This window comes from Myotis brandtii, unplaced genomic scaffold, assembly GCF_000412655.1.
Source record: "Myotis brandtii unplaced genomic scaffold, ASM41265v1 scaffold53, whole genome shotgun sequence".
Classification (NCBI taxonomy): Eukaryota; Metazoa; Chordata; class Mammalia; order Chiroptera; family Vespertilionidae; genus Myotis; species Myotis brandtii.
The window spans coordinates 2,977,595-3,002,841 of NW_005369942.1; the positions used below are offsets into that span (position 1 = coordinate 2,977,595).

Sequence of the window (25,247 nt, forward strand, 5' to 3'; positions counted from 1 at the left end):
TGTTTCTACCTCTCTCGCCCTCTCCCTTCCTCTCTGAAATAAAATAAAAAATATTTTTAAAATGTTATTTTTTTTTACATTTAGAAATAAATTTTAAATTATACATATTGTGTGTGTTTCTAAAAATCACAGAGCTATTTTTAAAATAAATCTTTATTGTTGAAAGTATTATAGATGTCCCCTTTCTTCCCCCCTTTGACCTCTTCCACCTTGTTCCCACCACCTCCCCAGGCCTTCACCACACTATTGTCTATGTTCATGGGTTATACATATATGCATACAAATTATTTCCTTAATCTCTTCCTCCCCCTCTTCCCTTCCCTTTGAGATCCTTCAGTCTGTTGCATGCTTCCATGTCTCTGGATCTATTTTGTTCATCAGTTTTTGTTCATTCGATTCCACTTGTCTTTCTCTGGCTGGCTTATTTCACTTAGCATAATACTCTCCAGGTCCCCCCATACTGTCTCAAAGGGTAAGAGATCCTTCTTTTTTACAGCTGCATAGTATTTCATTGTGTAAATGTACCACAGTTTTCTAATTTACTCATCTAATGATGGACACTTAGGCTATTTCCAGATCTTACCTATTATAAATAGCACTGCTATGAACATAGGAGTGCATATATTATTTCTGATTGGTGTTCAGGTTTCTTAGGATATATTCCTAGAAGTGGGATCACTGGGACAAACAATCCAAATTAAAAATGGGAAAAGGACCTAAATAGACACTTCCCTAAAGAAGATAGCCAAGAGACATATTATAATATGCTCAAAGTCACTAATCATCAGAGAGATACAAATTAAAATGACAATGAGATATCACCTCACACCTGTCAGAATGGCTGCCATCAATAAATCAACAAACGACAAGTGCTGGTGAGGATGGTGGAGAAAAGGAACCCTAGTATACTACTGGTGGGAATGCAGACTGGTGCATCCACTATGGAAAACAGTGTGGAGTTTCCTCAAAAAATTAAAAATGGAACTGTCAGAGTTATTTTAACCTTGAGAACTCATTTAAATTGGGAAAAGGAGTTTGGGGGAAAAGATGAATTTAACATGAAAAAATATATTTATCAGTTTATTTTAAAGGCATTCTATTATACTAAACTAGAGGCCCAGTGCACGAAATTCATGCATGGGTGGTGTCCCTAGGCCTGGCTGGCGATCAGGGCCGCTTCCCCGGCAGCTGGCCCAGCTCCCTACCGTTGCTGCCGCCGCTGTGGTCACCCTCTGTGTGTGGGGCGACCGGCGGGGCTATCAGGGCCCCAGTGCTGCCCGAGTCAGCTGCCACCCACCCCTGGTTCCCGGTTCCCCATCATGCGATCATAGCCTGCCGACTGGGGGGAGGAACCAAGAGGTTGGCCATTCCCGCCTGCTGGGGCCAGCCCTCCCCCACCTCCACCGGTCACCCTCTGTATGTGGGGTGACCAGCGGGACGATTGGGGCCCTGGTGGACATGCCACCACCCACCCCCGTATCCCCATTCCCCATTGGGCCATCGGAGCCTGCCTGCCAAGGGGAGGGACTGAGAGGTTGGCCCACAGGCCCCAATTGGGCAATTGGGGCCTGCGGGCGGGGGACAGCTCCTGTGTTGAACATCTGCCCCCCTGGTGGTCAGTGCACATCATAGCTGACTGGTTGTTCCGCTGTCTGGTCAATTTGCATATTACGCTTTTATATATATAGATTCTGTCTTCCTTAATGCTCTGAAATTAATGTTTTTATTTAAGACTTTATTTTAATATTGGATTCTAAAATCATACTCAGCAATATTTTTGAGTGTAGGATGTGTACAGGCCACTGTGTGCATGACTCTGTCTTTTTTTTATCCATATACAGCATTTATGCCCTTCTGGTAGCAGTTAGCCTGGGTAGTTTGTAATAAAAAGGAAATAGTCTTTTAAAAATTAAGTAATTGTTTTCTTTGTGACTATTGCCAATCAATCTATTTCCTGTTAATGAAGAGAACCACTAATTAAAAACAGAGTAGAAAGCTGTTACCACTGGTAAATTCTAGCTTAAAATGCTATTTATTTAATGTTTACTGTAAGCCAGATTTTCTCCTAGACCAGTGGTTCTCAACCTTCTGGCCTTTTAAATACAGTTCCTCATGTTGTGACCCAACCACAAAATTATTTTTGTTGCTACTTCATAACTGTAATGTTGCTACTGTTATGAATTGTAATGTAAATATCTGATATGCAGGATGGTCTTAGGTGGCCCCTGTGAAAGGGTCGTTCGACCGCCAAAGGGGTCGCGACCCACAGGTTGAGAACCGCTGTCCTAGACACTTATGATTTTGTAATATGGACAATAACCCTTAGCTGTAAGTGCTATGGTTATTCCAGCTTTTACACCTGAAGAAACAGAGGCAGTAGAGGGAATTCAAATAACTGGCTGAAGGTCACACAGCTGGTACAGGGTGGATCTGGAATGCAAACTCAGGCAGCTGGTCTCCAGGGCACATGTTCCTACGCACCATGTCACAGGACTCTGCTAAGTTAGAAGCCACTTACGTTTAACGAGGGCTCCTTATGTGCCCGGCATTTTGTTGTGACCTTTAGATCAGTACATTATTTACTATTTAAAACACAACTAAGGGGTAGAATCATTATTATTCACACTTCACATATTAGACACATTTAAAAATGGTAACTAGCTTGTCTTAGTAAATATAAAAACAAATGTGGGTGAGGAACATGATCTCAGCTCTTTCTCAGAATCTCAAGATCTCGGCATGTTTTCTCAAGTGCTGTCCCAAGACGTGTCAATGTGTCTTCCAATGTGCACATGACATTAATCACCTTTTTCTGCCAAGGACTTTGAGTAATAATTTCTGTATTTGTAGTTCATGCTGAATGGCCTGGATCATCTAATATATATATATATATATATTTTCAGTGGGAAAAATAAGGTCTTTAAGCATCAAGAATCTTTAAATATGCGGTAAGTCTTTAAAATGTTAAATTGACCTATTTACTTTTGAATTGGAAATATGATTCTAAAACAGATGTTGTTTTATAAATAAAAGCTATTCATTTTGCATACATATATAGCAATACAAACAAACATTAACAACAACCTGAATACTAAGGGATAAGGAAAGAGTTCAATAAACTGTAGAATTTATTCTTGGTGGAAAATCATGCACTCATTAAAATATTTCTAAAGGGTAGGCAATAACACTGATGGAAAGGTATTCAAAATAAAATTTCGGGTATAAACTTGTTCATATGGTAATGTTTAAATTATGTTTAGTGATTTTTCTTTCTGTCTTACTCTTTTTTACTCTCGTGATTTTAATTTTTTTTCCTTTTTAAGTATTTTTGTGTCAAGTAGAAAAATATCTGATGAAATGAGATGGTATAATCATAGTATAAGTTAGAATGAAGTTATTCATTTCATTGTACTTAAAAAATTGTCTGTAATTTTAAAAATGTGCTTTGTCCAATTTATGTAGTGTTTAAAGACTGAATTTCCAAAAATATGCCATTAAAGGTCATTTAGTAAAGGTGGCCGGCGGGGACTAGCCACCAGAGAACAGTGATGATACATGAGGAATTGACTGAAAACAGAATGCATAGAATATTTAACTACAGATATCAGTGCTAACGTTCACTTTTCTCAACTGGTTGTAAAGAAAGCAGAATAAGCTTACTCTGATTGATTTAATTTGATTAATCTGGACATTCTCATTGATATACTGGGCCCCTAATCCACTGGGTATTGGCATGATAGCTTCCCATGGAGAGTATGACACCAGGCTATAAAGAAATAATGGGTGAGAGCATGTAAGGCAGGCCAAGCCCAGATGGCATCCTAAGGGATGAGTCTGGACTGTAGATGTCCATTTCCAGACCTAGGGCTGGTTACCTGCACATCCATTTTCAGCCTCATTAGCTTTCAGAACACATAATGCTATTTGTTCTGTTTTAAGTAAGCAACTAATTCTAGGTAGCCTGTGTAAGGATGGAGGGGAATTTGTGGAAGGAGTGGGGGATCTGCAAACATGGGAGATTAGAGCCAAGCTGACCTGTGACCAAATCCTTGAGCAATTTGCTAGTCTACGCTAAGTTGCAGTTTCATCTATAAAATTTAGTTAATCATACTGCCTCACTCATGATATTGCTAGAAGGATATGTTAGGTATGGACTTCTCTGCACATACAATATATTATCACTATTGGCATTATTAGTGGTCGTGTTATATCCAAAACTCCACAGGGCAATAGATGAGTGTTGAGCAATGACTACTTATACTTTCTAGATGTAGAGCAAGGTTCGGGTCATCACCAGAGTAGCAACTTTTTGAAAGAGTGTAGCTGAGAGTAGGAAGACCAGAGTGTAGTATGAAGGAAGGGCAGAAGGGCAACTCTGGAAAGAGTCAGAAAAAGAAAGGCTACATCACACCTTGTGTCTTTTGTTAGGGTGATCGGTTGCTCATAGGAAATAGAAAAAGAAAAATCCCAACTTGCAATTAAGATTTTCTATTTTGAGGGGGAATGATATGAGGACTGCTTTAGGCTTTACACACCAAGGGAACTGATTTAAAGGAATAACTTTAACCCGAAAGAAATTATGGACTATGAAATTCACATTTGGAGTTTGCAGTTTTGTGTTTTGAACATAATAGAGAATACATTGGAAATTAAAAGGGAAGAAAATGTGGCAGTCGTGGTAGATAAAAATATTAAGAGAGCTGACAAGGCAACAACTATAAAAGAACATACCAGAAGCCTATGTATTCTCTTCGATATTAAGAAGCAAAGAGAGCTGACAAGGTAACAGCTATAAAAGAACATACCAGAAGCCTATGTATTCTCTTCTTCTTTGATATACTGTTTAATTTCTGCTAATATATTTGTGGATATTTTTTTTCTATAATAAGCAAAAGATTTCTTCCCATACACAGACTTTTATATTTTTCATCTGAGTTAAGCAAACATTAGGCAAAAGTCATTAACAGTGTCTTTATTGAGAAATCAATGACTAATTTAAAAATAGATTGTTTAAGTGGAAATTGAACTTTCATTATACAAAATTTGGGTGGGGAGCTTTCAGTGGTTTCATTGATTCCTAGTTTCTCTAAGCATTTGTAGGCAACTATCCCTTCTCCCCTTGACCCAACAAGGCTCGCAGCTCAAGAATCCTTGGCTTTTTCCTTGCAACATTGTAGTGCATTTATGAGTTTCATTGGTTGGAATTCTGTTCCATCCAATTATAAAAGTTCTTCAGCCTCTGTTAATCTATTAGATATAGCGAACAGCTTCGTGTTCTACATTAGATATGGGGCTTCCCAATGAGCCTTACAGAACTCTGCACTATCACATGGGATGAAGGCGACTCTCCCTTTTCCTTTGTTACCCATGCGTCAACCTCACCCTCCAAATATTTATTCTTCCATTGACTTTAGGGGTACAGGTAGGCATCCTGTCCTCATGCACAACAATAGCATCTAAATTCTTTATCAAATCGTATTCACTCGCTATCTTGCCTCCACCAGTCGCTATGACATGCACTGACCACCAGGGAGAAGATGCTCCAACTGGTAACATTTAATTTTACTGTGATAGTGGGATCAAACATGATTTCAGGTGATCTCAGTCTGATTGATTATGATAAAATTCACTGTTGACATTTTGCCTAATGATTTACTAGCTGTTGGAGGTCATTACCTAGATTCGTTATTTCATTGTATTGTAAGAGTTTTGGTATCAGTAACAAAATATTGTTTTCCCTTTTCAGTGGGAGGTTTGGGGTTTTTTACTTACCATTTTTTATTGTTGATTTCCCTGTCATACTATATATAAGCGCCTGAATCAATAGAGATTACTTGTTCTTTATTATTCAGCGGCCTTTTCACCTACTACAAAACCTTGAATTTGTATGTAACTGTGATTTCCTGGTCATCTAAACATTATCTTCAGGGATATAGACATTATCATCCTGTATTTAGAAAATTTATTTAATGAGCATGTACTACTTATAGACTAAGCGGAAAAAGTAATTTTAGAAACTGGGTGGCCAAAGCAGAGTACATCTAGTACAAACTACTACTGGTAAATAATTAAATATGCCTCCACTTTAAAATCTAAGGAGACCCTTTACTTATAATGATAGTTTGGGGACACATTGATGTATTTTATATAAGTAGCCTACTTACTTGTACTCTTATGATTAAAGATATTTTTATTCTATCTTAAAGCAAATAAAAGAGATGGCCCTCAAGAGAAGTACACTATAATTCTGGTGGCCCAAAATATGTTATAATGAAATATAACTCTCCCTGTTTCAATTACCATAAAGGTTTCCAATAAACTTATGACATTTTTGAAGGCCTGATTTCTCATTAGCATCATTATAGAGCAATTGGAATTATTAATCCTCTGCGAGAACTTTGTCTCTCACGGTGTATAGTTTAAACCTCCAAGCCCATAATGCTATTCTGCAGATGCTTTTTCGAGGGCACTGGGATATTCACGGTGCAGACCTCTATGAGCACTACTAGGGAACCGCATCTCATATTTGCCGAGGACCACGGCGGGTAATTGTGTGATCGTATTAATGTATGCTGCAGGAAGTAAAGACATGATTTCTAATACAAATGCTGACCTGATGAAATGGGCATTCTTGACATCAGGTTTTTCAAAAAGGAGGAAATCTCCATGTTAGATCATCTTCTGATGAATAAAAACTGATATGTATCTGCTGCAGAGAGTTCGCTTTGTGGTTTGCAATTTTAAGTCCATGGTGTGTTTATTTATAACAGGAAAAAGGGTTGACTTTCAGAGAATGATACTGAGAATAGGGATTGTTGTAGCATTGCACATTGCCTGAAACCAAATGACACTAAATATTCCCCTGATACAATATGGAATTTTATCATCTTTAAAAATTTCAAAGCTAGATGAACCAGGATAGTGTGCTACTTGAAATATTGTTTTCACATGATCATGATTAAAAAGGCCAGTGTAGTTCTGCAAATGTTTATTCACTAACTTCTACATGCAAAAATATTGGAAAGTGTGAGTGACATAGATTGGGATTTTATTAATAATAAATAAAAGCATTTTATGCTCTTTTATGAGTGACAGATTCAAACATCCATAAAGGATAAGCAAGTAAAAGGAAAGCACAGAGCTGTCTAAAGATAAATGGTGGCATTATTTAAAAGGGACATTGTGGCAACCCAGAGAAGAATTGATTATTTCTAAAGGGTTGGAGGGAGGACAATTATTTTTCAACTCTGAAGAATGTTTGTATACAACCAACTTTGGCCTGGAACCCCAGTGTTACAAGATCTAATTATTCAATGCTATTTAAATATCTATCTTATATAATAAAAGCCATTCGACCAATCAAAGTGAATATGCTAATGATATGCTAAGGCAGCTCAACCGCTCACTATGACGTGCACTGACCACCAGGGGGAGACAGTTGACCGGTCCACCAGTCGCTATGACATGCACTGACCTCCAGGGAGAAGATGCTCCAACTGGTAGGTGAGCTTGCTGCTGGGGTCTAGGGAGAAGATACTCCAACTGGTAGGTGAGCTTGCTGCTGGGGTCTGGCCGATCGGGACTGAGCGAGACAGGCTGGACATGCCCTGGAGCCCTCCCATGGTTCCTCCCCAGCTGGCTAACCTCCCAAGTCCCTCCCCATTTCTGATCATGCACCAGTGGGGTTCCTCAGCCTGGCCCAAGCCCTCTCACAATCCGAGACCCTTCGGGGGATGTTGGAGAGCCAGTTTCGGCCCGAACCCGCAGGCAAGGCTGAGGGACCCCACTAGTGCACAAATTCGTGTACCGGGCTTCTAGTATTTAAATAAATTATTGGCTCATTTTTCTAGATCAGGGGTGGAGAACCTTTTTCTGCCAAGGGCTATTTGGATATTTATAACATAATTCACAAGCTATACAAAATTATCAACTTAAAAATTAGCCTGCTATATTTGGTCAAACATTTAATTCACTCACCTCAAATGCTTTGGCAGGGCCAGACCAAATGACTTCTCAGCCTTAAAACCAAGGGCCAGCCAGGAGTTCCTTGCCCCTGTTATAGACAAACAAAATAGTTTTTGAGAACCTCTGCACTAAACTCTTACACACATGTGCAGTATAGCTACTTCATATTCTTCAATGCACCAGTTTCCCCAGTGACATTGGTGGAAAAAGTAAGCAAATACCTATTATTAATTCTCCCTTAATTTAAATTGTATATAAATATAAATTTCTTGTCCTCAACCCACTTTAGATTTTGTTAAGATTATAAAGAATTTTACTTTCAGATATTCTTCATTGCTATGAATGTTTTCCTTTTATATTTAAAAAATTAATTTTAACCACAGCATAGATCTCAAAAAGCAGTATCAAAACTCAATTGTTGCCCTAACCGGTTTGGCTCAGTGGATAGAGTGTCAGCCTGCGGACTGAAGGGTCCCAGGTTCGGTTCCGGTCAAGGGCATGTACCTTGGTTGTGGGCACATCCCCAGTGGGAGGTGTGCAGAGGCAGCTGATCGATGTGTCTCTCTCATCGATGTTTCTGGCTCTCTATCCCTCTCCCTTCCTCTCTGTAAAAACTCAATAAAATATATTTTAAAAAAACCAAAAAGCAAAAAAACAAACAAAAAAAAAACTCAATTGCAATTTTGTTTAATTTCTCACCATTCTTTTCCAAATACCACAATTTTATATGTCCCTTTTATATGTCCCTTTTATATGTCCCTGCCTTTTTTAAAAAAAGTGTATAGTTCTTTCCTTTTCCTAAAAGGAGAAAAATATTAATAACTTGAGTTATTGAAAATCCAGTGACTTCCAGCAATCCTGGGCTTTCATTAGAGTTACCGGTTGAAAGGACGATGCAAATCCACAGTACAAATTGTGTCACTGCATTAACAATTTTAACTTTCAGTTTCAGATCTGCGTTTAGATCTGATGTACTTAGGTCTTTTTCTCGCCATTTGCCTAATTTGTGCCAACAATGGAAGGTACTGAGGAATAGCTGCAATTGCTAGACTTTTACTCACTTTTGAATTCAAGTTTGCATTTTCTCTCTGCCGAGTAGGAACTTTCTACATGAAAAACGCATCCATGGAAAGCCGGGCAATTGAACATTCATTCCCTTCCTGCTTTGCAGTGAATATAAACTGACTCCATTTCAGTTTATACACCTACTCATTTTCTACTTTAGAGCAGCTTTTATGTTAAGGAAATGTCTGAAGAACTTCTATCTCCTGGGAAGAAAAGTGTGTTATATGTCAAAGCTGCAATTGTTAAAAGACTATAATATTTTCAAAGGGTGGGAATCAAGGTCAAATCAAAAGGCTAAGTCCCTTTACTTTCCTGTTTCCCACTTCTCTTTTCTCTATTATTATCATGTCTATTTTCTAAAAGGTTATGCAAAATAAATTAGGCTTTTAGAGCGCTGACAGCTCAGGCATAGAGAAATTCTTTCCTCCTTTTTTTTTTTTTTTCACTTTATACGTGAACACCTGCTACACTTTTAATGAGCTTTAAATTATACTTTACACCCATGTAACAAGAATGGATATTGCTCTTTAGTTATAATCAAAGAAAATATCATGATGACTTGTTGCTAAGAGCAACAGCTTGTCAAAAAAAAAATGATACTTTCTTCAGTAACAATATAGATAGATAGGTCCAGGTTGATAGATGGAAAATATGATTTATACTACATTGAGAATTATCAATCTTTTAAATTTTTTTGTCTTTGGTTATTTAGGAGGAATTTGTCATTGCTCTATGGCTGTGCCTACATTATTTTCTTTTGTTCATATCTTTGTTCTTTCTGTCTCTTTGCTAGTTACAGGCTAAAGGATTAAAATGAAAATTCTCCTTTATGCTTTTATTTTCTCTGATACTTTAAAATGGGTAGACTTTCAGTAAGATTCCAAGAGCCTCTTGAAATACCAAATTAAAATTATATGTGTTTATTTTTTTGAATCCTGTTTTCCTCTATAATTTGATCCACTTTAATATGTTTTTATTGATTTTTAGAGAGAAACACCAGTGTGAGCGAGAAAGGATCAGCTGCCTCCTGCGCACTCCCAACAGGGTATAGAACCTGCAACCCAGGCCTGTGCCCTTTCAGTGCATGGGATGACGCTCAGCCAACTGAGTCAAACCTTCTAGGGCTAATTTGATCCACTATAAAATACTTAACCCTATTGAAGTGACCTCTAGTCATTATTAGATTTTCTTTTTTGGACAAAAAGCAGTCATTAAAAATGAACTATAGCAATTTGGCTATATTTTATCCTCCCATGAGAAATCTTTGACTTCATGACCATTCAGAATTTATTTTTTTTCTACAATGGTACCAATTTAATGCCACCTCCGGGAAAATGAGATGGCTGAGTGAAAGAAAGTTAGATATAATGCAATGGAGGATATAATGCGGGGGAGACAGAAAGAGGGGCTCTGAAAGTTTTTGTCCAATGTCCCAGCCAGGCACTGGGGGAGCCATGATACTATGATAGAAGAACGTAAGAGGATCCTCACCAGGGTGTACAAAGAAGAAGTAGGTACCTCTCTGTTGAGATGAATACCTTACCGGCTGCCTGCTTTCAGGTTGAGTTATGTGATGGCGATGTGTCCATAGCAAGGGCTGTTCCCTTGGTAGTTAAACGCGTGGGCTCACTGTTTTGTAAGTTTTCCCCTGTATGCTGATAAGGAGGCCTGGCCTCCAGAGACTATTCTGTTATTTAAAATGCCTTTTTAATAGGGGCTTAAAATGTAATTTTATAAAAGGAACAATGAGGAGAAAAAAAATAGAACGGGACAGGAGAGTATGAAAATGAAGGAAGATGAGAGGATAAAATAAACAAGACAGGACTGTTTTAGCATATTTTTCCATGCCATTTTATAATCCACATAAGATTTGGAAAACAATGAACTGCTTAATTGGAAGTATAGTTCAGCATCATAAATTCAATAACTTCAGTTTTCAAATCTTTCATTTTTATAAACATTTTAAAGTGTTTGAACTAAAATGAATAAAATTGCAATGCATAATCTTTTTTTTCTTCATGTAATTCCTAAAACAATATACCTTTGCCTGTAAGTGTGCATTATTACTGTACTCTTCTTTAAAAAAAAAAAACTTTACGTATCCTATTAAAAAGCTACAGAAGAAATGCACTCTTTTCTCTTATCACCAGTTACAAAAACTTCAAAAAATGTTTGGTTCCAAAGCTCCTCAATATGCAAGCTATCTATTTATACTAATTATTCATGCCTTGAGAGACTGAAAACTAGAGATAGAATTCTCATGAGAAAACAAACTCTGTACAGTTACACGTGAGCTTTCCTAAAATTCCCTGCTTCCATTCACAGTAGCTACAGAAAGAATATCATGTCTGGTATTTTAAGTTAGCTAATAACAATGGTAACTATTTATAATAAAACAATAGCTATAATAGTATATTTACAGGTATATTTCTTTATTTAAATTGGCTACAATGTCATCACAAAGTAGCAAAAAAATGTACTCAAGCACTTTTTCACTTCCCCTGGAACTAGTGTCTGTTTTGTGTGGTTTATACTTAAACAATAGCTATAATAGTATATTTACAGGTATATTTATTTAAATTGACTACAATGTCATCACAAAGTAGCAAAAAATGTCCTTCAAGCACTTTTTCACTTCCCCTGGAACTAGTGTCTGTTTTGTGTGTGTGTGACTTTGAAAAAGCACAGAGATAAAATGGGTTCAGTCTGGTGAGCTGGTTCTGCTATATTCTATAAGATATTCTCCAGTTCAGGGACCTTTTTATAAGATTATCTTACCTTTCTTCCTTTCATCATATCTGTCTCCATGTTCACTAATTGTACTCGATTTTGCCAACTGCCAACGCTGAAGTCCAGTCCTTGGACGTCAGGAATGCTGGTTCTCAGGCCTTTGGGCTGAGAATGATTCACACCACCAGCTTTTCTGGTTCTTCAGCTTCCAGTTCACATTGTGGGAACTACTGGCCTCCATGGTCATGTGAGCATTTTCTACAATAAATCCCCTCACGCATAGACCTGTCTGTGTCCTAACGGTCCTGTTTCTCTGGAGAACCCTGAGTAACACTCCTGCACAGTCTCCAGTTCCCCTTATATTCTCCTTAGAAATGGATCTGGAGTCAAGCAGAAAGGCGTGTACAGGTATTTCTGTTTTCTTTTGGCCTTGGGAATGGAAATGAGTGAAGGCAATTGAGGGATCAACAAGTCAATCTAAGAATCTTAATTTTAATATACGAACTTTAAAAAATAGCTGAAAAGCCAGAATCCATTAAATAAAACTAACCAAATGTGCATAAAATGCACATACACTTTATTTTACATATTTCTATTTTTATGTAAGAGAATGTGTTTTTCTAATCATTCTCATTTGCCTGCTCATTGAGCTGTTCATTCATTTTCAACTGTTCTGCGTTTCCCTCTGCAAGAAATCCTGAGTGGATAATTTTGATTAGTAGCTCTCTCTGCATACGCATCTTTTTTGTTCATATTTTCAACTGTTACAGTTTCCCTTTTCATTTTAATATGGCTCTCCATTTTATGCTTGTGATTTAGACTAATGTCTTTGATGTGAGCCATTAATATAGAGGTTTGATCATTTTACATTGACAAAGGTATGAAAATACATTCATTTACTCCTTTAACAAGAAATGTCATACCATTGAGATTTAATAAGTAATCGTACTGAGAAATGAAAGTATGTCAGTGTCTTTGTTAAGTAAAAGCAACAAGTCATGAAATTTTTATCTTTGTGAAGAAATAGGTCTTCTTGGAGATAATGGTGCAAGAGACATTTAGAAAAGAAGTTTTTAGAAGAAAGTAAGACGTGAACCGAAATGACTCTTGCATGCAGTAGTCTCCGCCATGGCACGCAGCAAACACTTTCTGAACCAAATGTTGGTGGACTGTGGGCTGAGACAGGCAGTCTTATGAGCAGGCCGTTTCTCCTTTCTTCCTATCTTGCAGGAGGCTGTTAGGAGGCAGTTCCCCATGTCTCCTTAGTTTCACAGGCCTGAGACTTTCTATCTGGCCCTTACTTTTGGTACAGCTCAAAACTATTCAAATGCTTGCCTTTGCCCTCTCACATCATTGATGTTTCTATCTCTCTCTCCTCCTCTCCCTTCTTCTCTGAAATCAATAAAAATATATTTTTAAAAAAATAAAATGCTTGACTTTGGTTTAGAGTTGGCTCCCTAAAGATAGACTCCCATCCAAAGATGAGACTCCTGAAGATTGTCTCATCTTCTCATTCCTCACTGTTACTGTCCTGATGTATGTATGCCCTCATTACAACTCTTAAAATAGACCCTGCACCGACCAGCTTATTGCCACTCTCCCTTCCTCCCATAAGTGTTATATACAAAGAAGCCAGATAATGCTCTTGTGTGTGTGTGTGTGTGTTTGCGCGCCCACAACCAGCACCTTCCTCTCTACTGGGTAAGCCTAGCACTGCTTGAGCGTTTACTGTCCTTTGTCCTTAGTAACAATAACTGTAGTTCCTCAGGTTCGTCAGTCAGTCCAGGTTTGTTTTCCTTCCCTTGACATGATTGTTTTTGTCACGGCCTGTGACTCATTTCTAGCAAATTGTAGCTGATGGGAAATCTGTAACCTTCTGGGAATGGTTTTTCTTATGGGTTAAATGAGATTCAAGGGTGAAAATGCCCCTGTGTTTTAACAGGACATCAGCTTCCTGCATGTGAAGCCCAGAACTGGTACAGTATCCTTTCAGTCACGAAGGAGACTCCGTCAGCAGGTGCAGTGATGAGGCCTATGGATGGAGAGCCTCTGGTCTTTAATGAATTCACTGAGCGAGTGGATTTGCTGACCTTTAACCGCACTGCGTATAGTAACTCTTATGTAATATAACAAACCACTTACATTTAAAGCCTTTATATACTAGGTAACTTAGTTTATGTGAGGCTGTTATTCAGATCCCAAAGCATATTTGTTGCAACTCAAATCACTTTATTGCTCTAATTGTTCTCTATTCCCTTCAGAATTATAACGCGCATAGCATTGCATTTAAGGACCTGTATGAACTGGCTGTAGCATACCTTTCCAATTTTATCTCTCATACGACTCTTGAGAAATTTTTTTGCTCCATTTAAAATAATCTGTCAATTCACTGTTCTCGAACAAGTTTTAGAATCATTCTCTCATTTGCCTTGAAACATGTTTTCCTTCCACTTATAATGCCTCAAAACTATTTTTCTATTGAAATTATTATTATTTTCTTAAGTTAAAAAACCAAGGTATTCATGAGGTGACCCTATTCCTCTGATTGGAACTTAAAACCTCTCCATCTGGCCCTGGAGTGTGTCTCATGAGGTGACCCTATTCCTCTGGAACTTAAAACCTCTCCATCTGGCCCTGGAGTGTGTCTCAGTTGGTTGGGCGTCATCCTGCTCATGGTAAAATTGCTGGTTCCATTGCTGGTTGTGGGCTCCATCCCCGGTAGGGGGTGTGCAGGAGGCAGCTGATCCATATTGCCCTCTCACATAAATGTTTCCTCTCTCTCTTTCTTTCCCTCCCTCTCTTCCTTTTCCCTCCCTTTCCCTTCCTCTCTCTCTCTAAAAAGATCAATAAAAAATCTTTTAAAAAAATCTCTGTTAGGTCAGGTGGTGATTCTATTGGTGCACCTGTCACAGTCTGTCCTATATCATGAAATATTGTGCATTGTGTCTCTTGTTTCTTTGTAGTTTCAATTATACTTAGCAATGTACCTATCTATAGGATGCTGTTAGTCAAAAGTATGCTCTGTAACTGAAACAGAGAAAAAAATAAAAAGCAAAAAAAAATTGAAACCCCTTAGGGAAGAGAAAAGGAAACTTGCTGAAACTTATTTCTCCTTGAGAGCATAGGGATTGTGATTTTTTGATTTATTGCAGATAAATTTTATACTGTATATAAATTAAACATAAATGTTCATTGCAGCATTGTTTGTAATATGAAAAAAATTAATGTGACTCAATTTGGGTTGCCTTTCCTTTGTTTTTAATTAGTATAGGGCAGTGGTCAGCAAACTGCGACTCACAAGCCACGTGCAGCTCTTTGGCCCCTTGAGTGTGGCTCTTCCACAAAATACCAACTTCTGCGCATGGGCCACGAAGTTTCAATCGCACTGTACATGTGCGCCCGCACGTGGTATTTTGTGGAAGAGCCACACTCAAGAGGTCAAAGAGCCGCATGTGGCTCTCGAGCCACAGTTTGCCGACCACTGGTCTAGGGTAATGGGGTTTTTTTGGAATTAATACCACAGAGGTGAAGTTTTCACTGTCACAGGGTAACTAACATCCATGTGATCCCACTGGTGAGGTTAATGCATTTACCACCTGGGTAAGGTGGTGTTTGCCAGGTTCTTTCATTGCAGTGTTACTACTTTTTCCTTCTTGACCCTAGTTTTGAAAGCAAGTCACTAAGTCTAGAACCCTCTGGGGAAGAGAGGGGTGAGGATGGGTGGCAGGAATGACACTCCACCCCCTGTGTACATATATTATACGGGATTCTTCTGCACACATTTGTCCACTGATTCACTTATTCAGTCATTTATTTATATCAGTATGGACTTGTGTTTATGTGCTTTATAATTGGGTTATAATCCAAAACGACTATTAATTTTGTACCTTGAGTTCTAGTTTTGGCCATTGGGAGCTCTTCCAGAAGTCCAGTTTCTTTGATAGTCATTCTTTCTATTCCTCTTGATCTTTGCCCTGCCTTTTCCCTAAACCTCATGTCTACAGTATCTCAAAGGCTAGAAATTCAATACATTCCAACCACTGACTTTCAGTATGACACATAACCCAAAAGATTGCTTTTCAGTTCCATATTTAAAATTTTGTAAACCTACTTTGCATCATTTGATTTCTCCAGCAAATTAATTCAACACATGAGGCATTAGTAAAATATATCTGCTATGGAGAAAATTAGAACTCATAGAATATAAAAAATAAATTACCAAGCCATCTGTTGGAAAAATCTTGATGCTTAAAAGGACTTTTCTTTCCCTGACACTTGTACTTCGCTCCTACCTCTCATATGCTGCTCTAAATATGACAGCTGCCATGGGTGATTAGTTCCTCACCTGCAAAATCTAAATTCTGCATACTTAATCTACCTTTTTATCTAAAATAAATGGACAGGCTCCCTATATTTAAACCTGGGTATATTTGTATATTGGCAACTTATATTGCACCACAGTGCAGAGGATGCCTCAATATATCAGTTGCATTTCACAGGGGACTTACATATTGCTTTAAATTTTCAAAAAGGGCATAGGCTTTTGTCTAATTGTCTGCTCAGTGTCAAGTGGCATTTTTAAAAATGGGGTTGATTTTCATAGAATAATTTGTTTAATATCATGGCTACTGATTGGAATTTAGCAAAGAACATAGTAACAAAAACAAGACCACACCTATTCCCAAATTTTATCTATTTTTTTAATGTTTTTGTTTCTCAGAGGGATGGAGGGAGGAGGGAGGAAGAGATTAACCAAAGAACTAATATGCATAGATGCATAACCCATGGACACAGACAATAGCGCAGTGAAAGCCTGAGTGTGTGTGTGGGGGGGGCATGTGCGGGGTGGAGGGGATCAGTGAGGGGGAAAGGGGACATCTGTAATACTTTCAACAATAAGGACAAATTTTAAAAAATTAGAGGATGAGTCTAGAAGGACCAAAAAAAAAAAAAAGCTTTTGTTTCTAGCATTTGGCTATTACATTGGAAGACTAGAGATGGAAAATGATAAAATGAAATGCTATAAAGTTTTAAATTCTAGCTCCACTACTTAATGTTTCTCATATGTATAAAATGGAGATTAACAAGATCATAATGGTAATACATCTAAAAGAATTATTAGTATTTTTATTTACTCATCTGTGGAGCAGCTATCAGTGATATTTAACTCTAATGTTAAAATACATGCATTTATTTTCTTTAAAAATTAAACCAGTTATGGAAATTTTAAGAAGTATTTTATAATCATCCAGGTGGCAAGTCAACCCATACATGATCATCCATTGAGCAAAATCCTCCCAGTCAAGAATGCCCTGCCCTGGCGATTGGGGCTGGTCCTGGCCTTAAACCCACTTGTCTCCTGCCACCTCCTTGCCCCTTCCCAGGGGATTTAGCACCTGTCTGGCATTATTTAGGGGAAAAGCCAGGGGAGGTGAAGGAGAATTATAACTACAGCAGGATGTTTTCAATCTTATTCATCTCCTAATCTTTCTTTAATAAAATCAACACATTCCCTGTAGGGGTGACTGAAGCTCATCTGGAAGGCATAGACAGCTTTATGCTATAACTTTTCTACCTCTTTTCCCAGTTTCTTACCTTGAAACTGATTTTCATTTGATATTGCCTCTGGAAAACAATAGGGAGACTGTGGCTCCTGGTGTAGTCACGCTCTATGATCTTCAATCCCTAAGTGTGACTTTTTCTTTTTCCTAGTGATCCACGCTTGTAAATGACATCTTTGGAAGCAAAATGAAGTTCATCAGAGTTAAAGAAAGGTAAATAGGTAAGAAATTATCTCAATGACTTTTAGCATCTCAGTGTCCTAGAAGGATCAGTATCTTTCCATGAGTGTATAAAATTACCAACGGCTATTTTAAACCAAGTGTGGAAATGCAAAAGCATCATAAGAACACCCACTGTTGCCCACACACATTTGCTATATTATGTCCAGAATCTTATGAATATGCATATACTTTTTTTGCATATCATATGTCTATTCCACTTAAAATACTTTCCAGGTTATTGAAGAATTTCAAATATTATGTAAAATGTTAATGACTATACAATTTACTACCAGGGACATGATTTAGGTATTGGAGCAAATATGTACTATCTATCTCAAAATTAAAAGAAAAATTCTTAGTTATTATATTTGTAATAACTAAATATATACTTACACTTAAAAGATCCCGAGTATGAGAAAGGTAATCTTCATGACCTAAATTATAGAATGCCAACATGTTTCCTTTGCTTTATGATATATAACATACTTTGTCTTGAATACTAAATATTGTAATATATTTTCACCCATGTCTTTTGTATATAGACAATGTGTAAAAGAAAAGGAAAATACATACATGATAGCTAATCTTCACAATTCTGACAATTTAGTTAGGTACACTTCTATGTAGATTATACACCACATAGAATAGCTTTTTTGGCTTTAATCATACATTTTATGTGAAAAGGGAAGATTCTTTCAATAGTATCAAAACTATTATAAACATTTCATAAATAGCAATATATAAAAGCTCTTGTTTTCATTTCTGTGCTCATATGTATAACTATAGGAAGAATTTTAAAAAAATGTCAATCTTTATTTTATGGTAGTTTGCATGTTTTCTTACAAAACTTTAGATAGTATTAAACACATCAAAATTAGTAAAGGGAAGTCAGACCTACACTGAATACATTAGAATGTGGTTTAATCTAGATTATTAAAATTCAATAATACATCAAGAAAAATCTATACTGCACACACTTAATTCAAACTGTATATAAAGCACACATTTTACACCTTTTTAAAACAATAATAGTTATACTTTGTATCAAGATGTTTAAGATTGATCTTTATTTTAGTTATTTTTCTCAGTATACCAATCATTATAAACCTATAGATTTTGCATTTGGTTTTGCAAAATCAGTTATTATAAAAGTGAAAGTAAAGGAAAGTAAGAAATTCATAACTATTTATACCCTCCAATGTCATATACTTTAAATGTATACTAGTATGTGGTTGCAATAGAATGCTTTGTTATAATTACTCCTCTAAAAGTATTTATCATTTACTGGGAAACTAAGAATTAAATTCATAAAATAATCTGTAAATATGGTATAGATTGAAGTCAAGTGTATCATCCATCAGTAGTGATTAATGTAGTTTTGTGCCTTAGGCAAGACCAGCGGGGACAGAAAAGGGTGTCATTATTGGCCAGTAACCAGAGACAACATAGATCCAGGGAGATGTAGCCACATTAAGTTTGGCCTGAAATCAAGATTGGAATAGTGATACATTTGAATTTTAAATGCATCAACACAAGCAAGAAGACTAAATAATATTTAGATATAAAAATTAACTCATATCTGACTTTTCTAAGAAGCTGAATTTATTTTAGAAATGAGCTTTAAACCTATTGAAACTTTTTCTCAGTGCTTAAAACTTTTAGGTTTTTTTTCCTGTTTTTATTGCAAGTATTATTTTATAACCATTCTAAAACTATTTCTAAAATATAGTTCTGGAAAAATAGATTTCTCATACCTGATGTTTTAATTTGTTGATTTATAAATCAAAGAAAAATGTTTTGAATAGTTGTAGAGCAAATTTCATCTTCTATTTATGGAAATGATAAATTCATTTATTTCAAAAGTAAAATAACAACTTTTATGATCCCTGGAATCTGTGTACAAAAAAAGCTACTTTAAATAATTCTTCTTAAACAACTATTTGATTTAACTGATACTTTCTATTGACTCTGTTAAAAATGCTAATGCTTGCTTTCTTGCTATGTTGAATAATATAGTAATTGTGGACATCCTTTTCTTGCTCCAGATCATAGAGGAAAAGCTTTCATTTTCACCATTGAGTATGATATTAGCTGAGGGTTTTTCATATATGGCCTTTATTATGTTGAGGTACTTTCCTTCAATACCCATTTTATTGTTTTAATCTATACTAATAAAAGGGTAATATACTAATTAGACTGGATAGACTGGACATCTTCTGGATGTCCTTCCGGATAAAGCCATGGTGACAGGGCCGAGGCAGAGGCGGTTAGAGGCGACCAGGCCAGCAGGGGAGAACAGTTAGGGGCAATCAGGCCGGCAGGGGAGAGTAGCAGGACATGCCCTGAGGAGTCCCAGATTGGAGAGGGTACAGGCTGGGCTGAGGGATTCCCTCACCCCACCCCCATGCATGAATTTCGTGCACCAGGCCTCTAGTCTAATCATAAATGGACATTGTATATTGTAAAGTGTTTTTTTCTGCATCTGTTGATATTACCTTGATTTCTATCCTTCATTTTGTTGATGTGTGTATCACATTGACCAATTTGCATATGTTGAACCTTCCTTGTGACCCTGGAATGAATCCCACTTGATCATGATGTATTATCTTTTTAATGTATTGTTGCATTCTGTTTGCTAGTGTCTTGTTTAGAATTTTTGCATCTGTATTCATCAGAGATATTGGTCTGTAGTTTTCTTTTTTGTGTCTTATCCTTGACAGGTTTTGGTATCAGGGTTATGTTGGCTCCATAAAGTATTTTAGGAAGTATTGCTTCTTCAATTTTTTTGCAAGAGTTTGAGAAGGATAGGACTGGTCTTGGACTTTTACTTTTTGGGCGGTTTATGATGATTGTTTCAATGTCCTCACTGTTGGTCTATCTAGACTTTCCAATTCCTCATGATTCAGCCTAGGATGGCTATATATTTCTAGGAATTTATCCGTTTCTTCTAGGCTATTGAATTTGGTGTTTTTTGATAGATCAGAAAAGATAAAATACTGCCATTTGTGACAACATGAATGGACTTTGAGAATATCATGTTAAGCAATATGAATCAGACAGAAAAAGTCAAGATCCATATGGTTTCACTCATATGTGGGGTATAAAGCTGAAAGCAACAACATGAACAAACAAGGCAAGCAAACAAATAAAAACTCATAGACAACAGTATAGTAGTTAACCAGAGGGAAAGGGGTTAGGGGAGATAGTATAGGGTAAAGAAGGTCGACTTTGGGTGATAAACATACAATACAATATACAGATGATATAGAAGTGGACACTTGAAACATATGTAATCTTATTAAGCATTTTCACCCCAATAAATTTAATTTAAAAAGACAAAGAGAAAAAGGCTAACTCATGCTCATAGAATGCTCACCACCTGTGACAAATTGGCCAATTTCTAATGCCATGAATCAATTGTTCATTTCTAAAATACTTTATGCCACTTTACTTATTATTACCATTAAAAACTAATGTTGATTATTTAAAATGATACAATATAAGAAAAGAATATACTAACTCGTTGTTTTTATTAAAAATAAGTTATTTATAAAGATGTGATAAAAGAAAATCACTAAAAAATGTTCTCTATGTTTTTAGTTTCTGTTTTAAGACTATCTTTTAAATGCTAGTATCTAAAAGAATCCTGCAAAAATATAGTTTCTACATATCTATATTTAAGTTCTCTCACTTTATAGAAACTGTAACTGGAAAACATATTTCTAAGACATATGCCAGAAGTAAAAAGAATTTCATATTTTAGATATTTATTTAAATGAAAGACCTTAAGTCATGTTATAACAATTGGATAGCTATTTGATACAAGATAAGTTGGATTCTTTTTCCTTCCCACTCAGAATAAATTCCAAATTAATTAGAGAATAAAGTTTAAAAAAATGGAACTATATGTTAACTAGAAGAAAATTAGTGTTAATTTTTCAATGGATAAAAATTGGGGGAATTGCACAATAAGCTAAGTCAAAACCAAACAGCAAATTGGGAAGTAATATTTTCAATTTATATGACCAAAAAGTTTATATCCCTATCTACCAAGAGCTCTAAAAATCAATGACTTGTAGCATAATGGGAAAATGATATCAACTAGGCATTCACAGAAAAAAATGTCCTTAAACATATGAGAAGTTGCTCACCATCAGTTATAAATAAGAGAAAGGTGCCCTAACCGGTTTGGCTCAGTGGATAGAGCGTCAGTCTGCGGACTCAAGGGACTCAGGTTCAATTGCGGTCAAGGGCATGTACCTTGGTTGCGCGCACATCCCTAGTAGGGAGTGTGCAGGAGGCAGCTGATCAATGTTTCTAACTCTCTAAGGTGAATGAGCATTTTATGGCAGCAAATGACAAAATTCCAAAAGCATGACATAATATTTTATTAATGAAGCCATGGAGAAATGGGTAGTCTCATTAATTACTCATGAGGTTGGGTGGAAAAAACCCAAACATTATGGTATAGAGGAATAGTTGGTAATATCAGTAAAATCACTCAGTAAATTAATTCTCCAATTCCACTTTTATGAAGCTATCACCAACATACATTGGCAAAAATATACTTGTGGGTTTTTTTAATAGCAAATGATTGAAAACAACTTACTGTCCCTCAATAGGGAACTGAATGATTGTGTCCTGTATATAATGCAGTGGAATACACTGTAGCCATAAGAAAGAATGAATAAGATGTTTATACAGTGATGTAACATGATTTCTATGATATGCTTATATGTGGAAAAGACACAGTATAGAATGGTGTATATAATTTTTTCCAATTATCTATATGGGGAGGAAGAGTCAAAATAGAGGAGAAGGGAATGGAAGCAAGCTTTTACCTAAATATCGTGTCATGTAATCTCTAATTGTAACAATTTAAGTCTTACATGATAAAAATATTTATCTCTAATAAGAAAGTAAAATACCTAAAAATAAAAACTAATGAAACTAAATACCTATCAAGGTCTATTTAAAAATATTTTTTTCTATCCAGGTTAATTTAGAACATAATGTATTTTTCTATTCAAACTCAGAGAAATATGTTTCAAGGAAAAATTGAACTGCAAAGAACTCTTGAAACTCATTAAACTCTCTTTTTTTTATTAGCTATAATGGTGTTATAAGACTGAAACTGCCCTAACCGGTTTGGCTCAGTGGATAGAGCATCAGCCTGCAGACTCAAGGGTCCCAGGTTCGATTCCGGTCAAGGGCATGTACCTTGGTTGGGGGCACATCCCCAGTGGGGAGTGTGCAGGAGGCAGCTGATCAATGTTTCTCTCTCATCGATGTTTCTAACTCTCTATCCCTCTCCCTTCCTCTCTGTAAAAAATCAATAAAATATATTTTTTTAAAAAAAAGAATATTATACAGAGTTCCAACAGCAGACTAGAGGATCGCAAGAATCAAGTCAAAGATTTGAAATACGAAGAAGCAAAAATTACCTTGGTTGGGGGCACATCCCCAGTAGGGGGTGTGCAGGAGGCACCTGATTGATGTTTCTCTCTCATTGATGTTTCTAACTATCTATCCCTCTCCCTTCCTCTCTGTAAAAAATCAATAAAATATATTTTTTTAAAAGACTGAAACTAATTTATTTGTGATTGGGTAAAGCAGAGAAATAATAAAATTGACTTTATTCTGGAACCAAAATTTTCAGTATAAGAAAAAATAAACACAGGTTTAAAATAAAACAGGTTAGATGCAAATTCTGCAGTAACAAACTTGAATTAGAGAAATATGAGGGCATGCATTTGTTTTGTTCTAAAAGACATTTTCACTAGCTCTGTCTCTTGAAAAGGCAATGGTAATGGAGTGGCATCTGGACTGTGACTTCTCTAAATACCTCTCACCAATAAAAGGAGCAACAGTAGCTGCAAAAGGAAACAGGAAAGATGCGCTGAAACATTGTGCCCAAACCCAACAATGCTGTCAAAGAAAAAGGTTACATCAAAAGAAAACAGAGGCAATACAGGAGATACTTCGGGCAGCATAAAATATTTTTATGAAAAATGTTAAATGTCTAAGCAGTATTTTTACACAGAAATTTCAGTTCAGCTAATCAAAAGAACTCAGTGCACTCACCCGCTGGCCTTCAATCCAAGCCTAACCACCACCACCATCCCACCACCACCCATCCTAGCCCATCAGAGACAGGCTATCTCTTGGACAGTGATGGTGGAGTGCCTTACCAAAACGAATGTCACTTCCAACACAAATTTTGTCTGGAAAACAAAGTTGGAAAAAAGATGCAAGCTCTCTTATTTATCTCCTACACGGTTCTTCCTACATTTGTAGTACATGGTTTCCTTCATCAGTGCATTTGATTATTAAATCACTCATTTATTGTTTTGGATACTTCTCTATGGAACCTGAAAAGCAATTATAGGCATTTAATATCAGTGAAGTAACTGTCAATGACAGTGGCTAAACTTACATAGCACTCATCATGTGTACTAGTATAAAGTCTGTAACTTTAATTCTCATGGACATCCTATGAGGTAGATCAGGTTATGCTTCCCATTTTAGCCTGAGATAAATTAGAGAGGTTAGAAGACTTGACCAGGTTAGTTAGTAGCTGAGCCAGGGGAGAAATCCAGTCAAGTAGGGTATTAGAGTACATGCTCAATCCTCTTACAGACGATAGTTCTTGTAATCATTCCCACATATGCTTCTATTTAACTCAATGAATAATATTGGGGAGGGGGACATTGAAAAAGGAAATTCCATATATTTATCCCATGTACATAAAAGAGTTTGCTTTAAAATATTAATGCACACTTCATCCTCTTTTACTGTGATGAGTTGTCGCTTAAAATCTGCTGTTCTTTGTAAGAGGAACTTTCAATGATACTTACACATTCTTTATAGTCAATTTAAGAATAGGTGTGCTTAAAATGATGGTGTTGTCCATATTTAGAGATGTTTTCAGGTGATACTAATTTTCATCCTCTTTTACTGTGATGAGTTGTCACTTAAAATCTGCTGTTCTTTGTAAAAGGAAGCTTCAATGATACTTACACATTCTTTTTAGTCAATTTAAGAATATGTGTGCTTAAAATGATGGTGTTGTCCATATTTAGAGATGTTTTCAGGTGATACTAATTAATGGCTTCTTATTTTCCCCCAGTTCTCTATTTTAAATCAAAGTATTCTTTTAATAGATAGTAGATAATGCCTCTTTTTATGCTACAATTAAGCAATACATAACATTCACAGAATTTGCACAGCATAAAAAGAGCTTTCTCGTGTTGTCATTTGAAAGGTTTCTTATTTATCTTTTATTAAATCTTCAAAGAAAGCTAAACATTCAAAATGTGGACATTTTAAATTAACTTATACTAAAGACAACTTTAAATTCTTTGCATAGGAGAGTAGTTTATTATCACATACTATGAAGTGAATTAAACAGTGTTAAGCAAAACCATTACACAAATATTTATAGAACAATCTTAATAATTAGGTGAAGTTAAACAGCACTGTAAACAATGTTGAATAAATTTTCCTAGTTGTGTTCTGATGTGTTACTTTAAACTAATTATCAGTAGCAAAAAAGGCTTTTGGAAAAATGGTCTTTTCTTTTTTTTAGATCCAGTGGAAGACTGCATTTTTAAATAATTTCTACTTCAAGTTGTGATAATTTGTTTAAATAAAAAATATATGGAGTAATTAACTTTAGAATGTGTCTTAAAGCAACATGTTTTC

At 36.2% G+C, this 25,247-nt stretch overlaps 1 long non-coding RNA gene across 1 annotated transcript; it reads right to left on the reverse strand.

Moving 5' to 3' along the window:
- Positions 1–901: 901 nt before the first annotated feature.
- On the reverse strand, positions 902–20,875 carry LOC106728073. Its single transcript, XR_001364318.1, has 3 exons — positions 20,820–20,875; positions 9,354–9,357; positions 902–911 (listed from the first exon to the last, which is right to left on the reverse strand). It is a non-coding gene; the product is annotated as an uncharacterized LOC106728073 (long non-coding RNA).
- Positions 20,876–25,247: the final 4,372 nt, after the last annotated feature.